This window comes from Prosopis cineraria, unplaced genomic scaffold, assembly GCF_029017545.1.
Source record: "Prosopis cineraria cultivar Desert tree isolate PC_DT_omini unplaced genomic scaffold, ASM2901754v1 PC630, whole genome shotgun sequence".
NCBI lineage: Eukaryota > Viridiplantae > Streptophyta > Magnoliopsida > Fabales > Fabaceae > Prosopis > Prosopis cineraria.
This window is the reverse complement of record NW_026555955.1, coordinates 1-10,218: the sequence shown is the minus strand read 5'-3', so window position 1 is coordinate 10,218 and position 10,218 is coordinate 1. Positions and strand designations below refer to the sequence as shown.

General features: G+C 29.5%; 1 pseudogene; it reads left to right on the top strand.

The window, feature by feature from the left end:
• The first annotated feature begins 9,892 nt into the window (after positions 1–9,892).
• Positions 9,893–10,212, top strand: LOC129297852 (small polypeptide DEVIL 11-like; annotated as a pseudogene).
• The last annotated feature ends 6 nt before the right edge of the window (positions 10,213–10,218 follow it).

Here is a 10,218-nt window from a genome sequence, read left to right as displayed (position 1 = left end):
CATTAAGGTTGCATTTGAATGGATGGATTTAAGTTAAAAAATTAAATTTAAAATTTCATATTTGAAATTTATAGATTCTATATTTTTTAATTAGATAATATAAAAAATTTTAAATTATAATATCAAAATTCTTGGTTTGGATCTTAAAAAAATAATTTTAAATTCTATATTTGAACTTAAAAAAATTAATTTTAAATTCTATATTTGAATTTAAAAGAAATTTGGACAATTAGTCAAAGTTGAAGGTTCGAATGGCCAACTTCTACCAAGATTAAATAGTCAAAGCTGATTGAAACTGCAGCACTAGTGACAATTGAGATGGAACAGCCGACTACCACTAGAACCAAACTAATGCGACAGTAAGGACTAAACGGCCAACTTCCACCTGGACAGGACCGACAACGACAACCGAAACAAGATCGACAACAACAACGAGGATTGAACAGCTGACTTCCATTGGGGCTGAATCGACAGAGACCATCGACCCTAGTTGTCACCGTCAATCCTGTCCCAATAGAAGTTGGCCATTTGTTTCCTGTCAATAGTGGCGTCTTGTTTCCATCAACTTCAACAGTCCAGTCCAATTACCGTTGGCAGGTTTATTAAACCTTTGTGAATTTGAGTCAAATTATAAAAGAGATTGAGGTAGAATTTAAAATAATAGATATTTAGAAAGGATGTTAAATTACGGAGAGATTTAGGTAGAACTTGAATTTAGGTCAAATCCAAATCTATATATTTTTTAATTATCTAAATAATAGATTTGGCTCAAATTTAAATTTAAATTCGTATGTATTCAAATATAGCATAGTCAAATTCATTAAATTTAAACAATTTTTTAATTGTTTACAAAATAATATCTTGTTTTGAGTAGAATTTTCCGACAACCTTTTTCTGGAAAGAAATTCTAATAGAACAACCGAAGGAATTGTCAATCTAATTAACATACAATTTCACAATGGTGTTTTTATTGTACGTAGATGTCCTTCAATTATAAGTGATACTGTTTGAAACACAATTAAGTATCAATTGTGAGCACATTTTTTAACAAAAATTTAAACACTAATTCATTATAACATGAGAGATTAGTCCATTTTGTTAAATTTAATCCATGTTAGTTATTGAATTAAATTGACTGTAAAAAATTGAGCATAAAAAGATTTGCAAGCTTAAATTTATACGTACCGAGTTCATGGTTAAAATTTAAATGCGCGCGCAAAATTCAACTTTTTTGGGGGGATATTTTCCTGTTTTTTTTAATGCCCTTTTCCAATTTGTTACCTTTTGGCGAATCACACATATTATTTAACTACAATATAAATCTTTTATTGCTTAAGAAATTCGAGGTGCATTACGGTGATTTTTATTCATAAATAATGTAGTTTATCTATAAATTTTATATCAAATATAAAGGTATGAAAATATATAAATATAGAAAACACTGGTATTCTAGAAGGCAAACGCGCATGCGTGGACACGTCGGAGCCTTTGACGGTTGACTGAACGATAGGTAGCTGATCAGCTACGGCTCTATCTCATGAGGAGACATAAAGCTTACCCTTCCGATGATCGACACGTTTGAACACAGACAACTCCTCATCTCTGCTCTGTATGATTCTCGTTCAGTTCATTGTATAGCTACAATTTCGCAGGACCCACCTCTGAAGCATGTGAAACCATTCATTCTACAGGCCCCACCCCCTCTCTCTCTCTCTCTCTCTCTCTCTCTCCCCCCCCGTGGGTGTGATTTTTTCTTTCTTAACTCGAAAAATGTTTTGTCCCGTAGTGGGATTCAATTTTTTTTTCCCCATACAACGCTAGTAGGATTCCATGATTAGCATACAAAATGATTGATGGGAAATGAGAGGCCTTCTCTTTACTAGTTTTTCTCTCTATCATCCTTTCACCGTTGAAACCGTTTAAATTAAATTTATATTTTTAAAAATTATTAAATTTAAATTATCAAGTACAATTAAACAATCTAAATTTACAGTAATCATTTCTCTGCTCTCATCAACAGAGGAGGAAAGTCATTCTGTCAAAATATATACTAAACTAATATTGATTAGACCTTAAAACAAATACCTTCTACATCAAGGATACACTTGTAAGGCAATGAAAATAATAGATTTTGCAAAGTGGATAGATTTTATCATATAGGATTCAATAATTTTGCAGTTTGGATCGTTGACAGAATTCATTAACGGCTCATACATTGAAATTATCTTTATGATTGAATACTATTGAATTGAAATCGAGTCATCATTGAGTTGGAATCCAAGATTAAGCAATGAACTAGAAATAGATGAATCTAAATATAAACAATACTAAAAAAATTTAAAAACCTAGAAAAATTCAAACTTATATTATCCTAAGAGTTAATTTCATTTTAAGATCCTTTACAAGTATATATTATAATGTGGCATTACTTTAAAAAAATCAATAGTTATAGTAGATGTATATACTTTTGAGTTTGTTCATACGTGATTTATCAAAAATTCACTTATATTTGATCAATTATGAAATTATAATTTATAATATTATTGATTTATGATTATGTTATGTTGTTTTATTAACAATTAATTATATTGAAAATTTATTTCTTATATATAATTTTATACATATATATAATATTATTTTCACTTTAATTTTGATTTAATTATTTCATTACCGCTTCAATCATGCATGAAAACTGAAATTTGTTAAGCTTTGTGACTTAAAGTCCTGTCTGACTTTTGAAATATTGCTTAATTATGTCCACACAATTTCTTAGGGATATCTTGATATGAGAGGCTCGATCATGCCATTGAAATCAAGTTTGAAATTTGTCACTTTACTCAATCATGCATATTTACGCACTACATGATATGATATGAATTGAAGACGATGAAGACGGGGGGCGAAAGAGAAAGAACAAGCGAAATGATGCAGTTGACAAGGTTTGACAAAAACGAACTAGGAGCTAATATTCATATGCTCTTATTTGAGTATCATATAGCATCTTTTAAAAAGTTATTTAATACTCAATAAAAAATTACATTAATTATATTTTCTAACATTATTCTTATTTAAACTTGTTAATTATAAGAAAAAATAATGATGCAAATTTTAGAAGCTTTTTATTTAAGCAGAGGTAAAATTAAAATTAAAAAATTTATTTTATTTTTATGCAACTTCAACGATTTAACTACTATTTCTTGATTCTAATAAAATGATTAAATATATTTTATAATAAGAACATGAGGGAGTGTGTGTATATATGTGTGTGTATAGTAGAGTGAATGATTTTGGAGAATGAATTATTTGGGGGATTTGAAAATGAAGGGATGGAGGATGGGGCAGAGAGAGTAATGAAATTCACATGGGCAGTGGGGAAGTTTAATACAGGAAATGCATTTATATGTAAGGTGGCAATTAATTGTAAAATCCATTATTTGAGAGCGCAAGTCAAGGTTGCTTCCCGCTCGTGCGTATCTATCCATTAAATAATAATTATATTATATTATGTAATATTAAATATTATGAATACTACCCCTTCTCATTGTACATCCCTTATTATTTATGTACACGGCTCTTATTTAATTTTAGTGGGGCCCATATTGGTGTTCACATTTCATATGCACACGCCTCGTGTAATAAACACATCCAAAAAGCAAAGGATTGAGACTAGTCTTCTTGTTAAGAACATTATTTCATATATTATTTTAATTTGAATAATAAATATTTCATATGTTTTTATACAAAACAAGTAATTATGAACGTGCAAATTCTTTTAAGATCTCAATCTATTTTATAATTATCTGGTATATATATCAAATATCATCAAACTATATTCAAATATTATTAGACCTAAACATAGAGTTATCTTCTTAACGTGTGTTATTTCCCCATTCATAAGGTTCGTAAATCTTGAATCGTATTTAAAGGTGTCAATTTTTTTTTTTATAGTCCACGATTTTCTTTGAAATGTTTTATCAACTAACAACCTTAAAATCTATTAATTTTATCAAAATATTTAATAAATTTTTAACTTTACCTTTATTAGTAGTATATGTTTTTCTTACCAATACAAAAATATCATTCCCTAACTAGATGGAGTAATTAGTCAATTTTTATATACAATATTGCCTAGTATATATGCAGGAGCAAACAAATAGGAGGTGGTTTTTTGTTTGCAAAGATTGAATTATTGATCTTTTATAAATAATACTTTTTTTATTAAAAAAATATAAAGTATTTTAATCTAATCTCATTCAGATAAAGTAATTAATTATTTTTAAATCAAGATAATCTTTCTATATTTACTCTTATTTATTAAGGTATTTCACTTTAAAATAAATATAATATAATTATTTATTATGAATACTTAAAAAATATATTAATTATATATTAAAAAATTAAAAATATATTATATTTTTTAATATTTATCCGCTAAAAAATTTTTATATTTTTTATTTAATGGAGTGAATATATCAAATTCCTTTTACTTGACTTAATTAGTGATGGTTTTATTTGGTTATTTTGAGTGGAAGTAGGGGTAAAATGGGGAGGGGGAAAAGAAGCCGTAAAAGAATATGAAAGGTCATTTCGTGATGACAAGTTCATGAGTCACCCACATTGCAATTGACAGAGTTTTCATCGCTTTCACTGTTTGTCAAAGAAATCAACGCATTCACTTTCTTCTCACTGGGACTGTGTTCACCCATTTAAATCAATCTCCAGCCTTTTCACTTTGGCCTCAATCTCAGTCCCCCCAGCTGGCACTTGATTTTTCACTTCGCTCCTTTTCTTCACCCACTTTTGATGTTGCCTTGAAAATGAAGGGTCCACAAAGTCGAATTTTGACGTTGGTGCACTCTAATTGGAAATTTAATTTCTGAAACTCAATATAATTAAAACCAAGGGAGCTAAATTTTTTATATAATCTTTTTTAAAAAAGCTACAAACATTTTGCCGTAGTCTCCAACCTGTGTGTGAAAGGTCTAGATTGGATTGATTGGTGTAAATGCACAAGGTCTGCGTTGAAGGAAGGATGGAAAAATTAACAATTTTTTTTTAAAAAAACCCTTTCTATCTTAATTACAGAACACAGGATGAAGTTAACTAATTTTACAGCTATTAACAAGTTATAGTTCAAAACCTTAAAGTGTAGGGAAAAGTGTGTGACTTTTGTATTTTATCCTTCATTAAAACTACTAACATTAACAAAGTGTTGTATAAATTAAAAGCATGCCAACAACTTATTACGATTAACAAGGGGTAATATTAGACAAAAATTTTTGTAATTCTATTTATAAATTATTTTTAATATGTTTTATAAAATAAAAAAATTTAAAAACTTGTAAATTCTATAAATTTTTAACTTTGCTCCTAATAAATATTGATGTTTTATAATGTAATATGTCCTCCCACCAACATTTAATGAAAAGTAAAAGAATAAAGTCATGACAAAATTCAATAATGTAATTTATAAATAAGACAAAAATGTCTTATCTCAAAGCTTTATAAATAAGATTGGAGAGAATATTCATGACCAAGTATGGTTTTAAAATTTTGTTCTATACTTAGAACCACAGGAAGTATAGTTTAAGGAAGTTGACGATCAGAAAGTAATAATTAAAATGCTGGGATTGTGAGGAGGTTGTGTGTTCAGATATGATCCGAGCATCATAAGTTGGTGGTGGTGGAGATATTAGTGAAGGAGAAAAGGGACAAAAATAAGCATGAACAAAATAACAAGTTTGATGTCGTTTTCTTGAATTTAGTTTCTATAAATAGAATGTAAATTTTATATAATTTCACGGGACATATGAATTAATTGTGAAGATGAAAAGGGGCAACATGGATGATTTGTCATGAAAAAAGAAGGACCAAGTTGAGAAGCAATACATTATATACATCGGACATGAACGAGGGAATGAGAAGGCCAAATAGAGAAACGAAGAAGGAAATAAACAAGCTGATGATGACATTTCCTGCAGCAAGATGGCAAGGCTTTCAGCTGCAATCAATTTGCTGGCACTTATGGTAAAAAATCTCACCATCTCATCCACCATATCAACCCAATCACAGAGTCCACCTTCCTCATACGTGCCTTTATTAAGTCCAGCCACCCATTGGCGATCACTTCCGATGTGTCTCTCCATGTGGGGTCATCCCCTCTCCCGGCTTTCTTTTCTGTGTGGTGTTTGCGTGTGTGTTTGCACATGGTTGGCTTAACTCAATTGAGTTAAGTCATGTTTGATTACTTAAAAAAAAAAAAAGAATTGAAAAAATTAAAATTAAAATAAATTAAATCATATTTTCTTCTATAGTTGAAAATTATCTTATTTTTTAAAAATTTTATAAATCATGATTCTCGATCTTATATATTAAATTACACCTCCCTCTTATGAATGTGTTTATCTATCTTTTTTTATCATTTTATTTTTATTTTTATTTTTTCAATACATTTTATTTCATTTTTTTTTAATAAGTAAAGGTGACCTTAGGAGTGTCTCAACAATCTCATGTGTGGAGAGGCATGATGAAAGGAGACTTTACTGGATTACGTCATAGTTTTGTAATTTTCTTTGATACGTTGTTCAATATTCCGTTAAATAATATATATATATTATATATATGTAATATACTTTTCAGGCCAAAAAAAATTAGATTTAATATATTTTGAATAGAAGTTAATAGTTTGAATTCTTTTGGTAAAACTAACAAGCAAGAAAGAAAATTGATCTTACCCATCTATTGCCCGGCCTTGGTGTAGAAAGTCAGGGAACGATGAAGGTGTGATTAACAGTAATGTATATGTAAACTCTTGCTTCTTTGTGTGTTATCATTGACTTTTTTTTTAAAAAAATACTAATGTTAAGAATGAGCGGGAATAATGATGACGATAATTAAGAAGAATTATTATTTTAAAAATAATAATTTCGCTTGAACTAAAAAAAAAAAAAAACATTGAATTTGAGCTGTTGAAATTAAAGACAAACAAGTCAAATATATTTTACGAAAGATCGTGAATTTGATTGGTCAGTGATTCTGGATAGGGAATGGAAGTAAAGAGATGAAGGGAAGGAAGAGGTCTTTGGTTTGGGGCCTACATATGATGGAGCCCACAGATCCAACGCAAGTGGGGTCACATCCAAGAGATTACCCTGCTCCTGTTTTTCACCCTTATGCTTTCCTTCATCCAAACGCAACCATTTTTTTTTCTTCTCTCGAGAAGCAAACTCAACCAGTTTTTTGGCTAACTGTAAAAGTAAAACTTTTTGGCAAAAAAAAAAAAAAAGTAAAAGTAAAACTTTTCCAATATGTTTAAATTCCGTGTGGAGATGCAATTATCAAAATTAAGAACATTTGTGCCTAAAATTGACAGAATTGTCCTGGATTAATTAATTATTTGATCATTACAATTTTAACCTAATTGTGATCCACTAAAAATTTAATTTAATATAACTCAATCCTTATAATTTTAATAATTTAAAATATTAGTTTCTATATTTAAAAAAATAATTTTAATAATTTTTAAAATACAGAAATATAAATTTTAAATTGTTAAATTTATAAAAATTAAGTTGCATCACGTTAGAGTTTAAAACTTTATTATAAGTGAGTTAAAATTATAAAAATTAAATTATAATGAGTTAAAATTTAAAATTTAAAAATTAAATATAATTGAATTAAAATTATAAATATTAAATGATTAAATTTTTTTAAAAAATTAAACGTATGAGGGAGAAAGTGAGGAGGAGTAAAAATAGGCGGTGAAGGCAGTAAAAGGAGAAAAAGAAGAACGGCAATTCCCGAAAAAGGGAGAGAAAGAAAGGAGAGAATCTTTAAACTGAGGAGAGAAGATAAGCATGGTGATCATAAAAAGACAAGTTAAAAGGCCGCAGTGATTCTGCATCTGGTCACAGTAAAAACTCTGCCCCCTTTAGAATCTCTTTTCACCTTCTCTTCTCTTAATCTGCTTTAAATCCCATTTCTAGCCCCAAATCACCTTCTCTGACACTTTCATCAAAATCCAGTATCTCCCTTCCTCCCCAAACACCCCATCACTTAATTTTAGAAATATTAAGAAACAATTTCTCATGTTTGTTATCATTAAACAAAACCAACCAAAACAAAAACAAATACAATTCAAGGCACAGAGACAAACGCTAAACAACACGTACACTAAAAAAAAAAAAACAAAGAACCATGCAGAAAAGAATAACAAGAAGAAGTAAAACAGCAGCAATTCAGGACCAGAATATATATTTAAAAAGGAGCTGAAAGAGATATTTCCTATAATTAATAGGATACATTCTCCTAACAGATACTCCTTTTATTTTTATTTAAAAGAAAAAAACAGTATCATATAATTTAAAAAAATTGCCTAACTACATTAATTTTGAAAATAAAAGAATTAAATTATAATACTCTTTATTGATTGTATTAATAATCAAGTTTCATTAATTATTTCTTCATGACTATGAATAAAAAATTATGAAAAATAATTAAAAAGTTTATAATAAATGTCCATTCAAAAATATGATTTTGCTTATATTAAACAATAAGCTAAGAGTAATAGTTTCTTTTATGAATAAAATTGATGGAGTTTTGTTTTTGTTTGTTTGTTTGCTTCTTCTTCTTACTCTTCTTCTTCTTCTTTTTTTTTTGCATTTCAATCGCTTGCCTATGCTCAATTTAATTATACAACCGTAAAAAAAAAGGTCATACTGCTATTTTCAAGTACCGGGCAAGCGTGGATTGGGTGCTGGCTCTGGCCTCTGTGGCATCATGCAACGGGGATCAATGGGTATGACAATGGCAGTGAGACATTGGACAATTATCCATTAATAAATCTTTTGAGTGATAGTAGAAGAGTACTAAACTAGTAAGCAATGACTAGGCTAATATCATAGGTGTAATCAATTATCAATGAAATTATTTTTTAATTAATTAAATATTAATCCTTCCGATGGTAATTATAAAACTGCAAGGAATAATTTTTTCCCTTGTGATTTACGAGACAAGTCGTTAATTCTATCATAAGTCTTCACCTTTAGTAAGAATAAATACGTTATTAAAGTAGTAATATTTAATAAAAATTAGCAAATTGTTAAGTTTTTCTTAAAAAATTCACGTGTTAAAGATTATAATAAAATATATTAAAACTGCCTTGTAAATGAGACTGAAAGGACCATGATAGTACTTCTTGTATTTTCTAGGACACTTTTTTTGAAATACTGTCATGTTACTGAAAGAAAAAAAAAAAGAAAAAGCATTTTCCCCGTCATTGAAAGTAGATCAATAATATGGTGTTTCAAAATTACCCTTAATTGGGTGTAATATATGATTTTTTATTTTAATCAAGAGAACTAATTAAATTAAATTTAAATAAATATAATAAATCTTAATTTAAATATTATTGATTGATTAATAGAAATATAAATTAGTTAAAAATACCAAGGAGTAACTATTAAAAATGAGTTGCTGAAATTTCATGGGATTACCCTAAAAACACAAGTTACGCGAGATTTCCCGCATTGAATTCCCTTCTCTTGCTTTCACCACTGACGTGTGCGTTGGCCTTGGGAACGACCTCAATATAATATAATAATAATAATAATATAAATTTATATTATTATTATCATTATTTATTATTAAAACCGACGAGATTTAATTATTATAAGAAAATAGTGGTGGGCCTCTCGAGGCAAAGAAGGCCCAGTGATACCCACTGCCACGCCTTCTGCTACCCTTTTTTCCAATCTCACCCTTCGCTTTAATATATATCTATATATACACACCCCTCCCCCCACCTCTTTGTTCTTAGTTTCTGCTTCACTCTGTTTCACGCTCACTCTTTCTCTACCCCATTGCAATTTCACTCTGTTTTGCTCTGTAATCCATGGCTTCTTCTGCAAATCCGTGTCGTACAGAGACTGTGCCTCCCTTCTACTTCGACGAGAAGTGAAGTTGTCCAAGAAAGAGGCTTCTTCTAGAAGCCGCTCTTCCATTTCTTCTTTCGTCTTTCATGAAGAATTCGACCGACCCGGAGGCGCTGCGCCTTCGCCAGAAAGTGCGCCAAGCTCGTCAAGGAACAGAGGGCTCGATTCTACATCATGAGGCGCTGCGTCATAATGCTCATCTGCTGGCGCGACTATGGCGAATCCTGAAGACACAGCCAACAAAGGGGATCTCGAAGAGATACTCCAAGAGAAAAGTTTCTCTCTC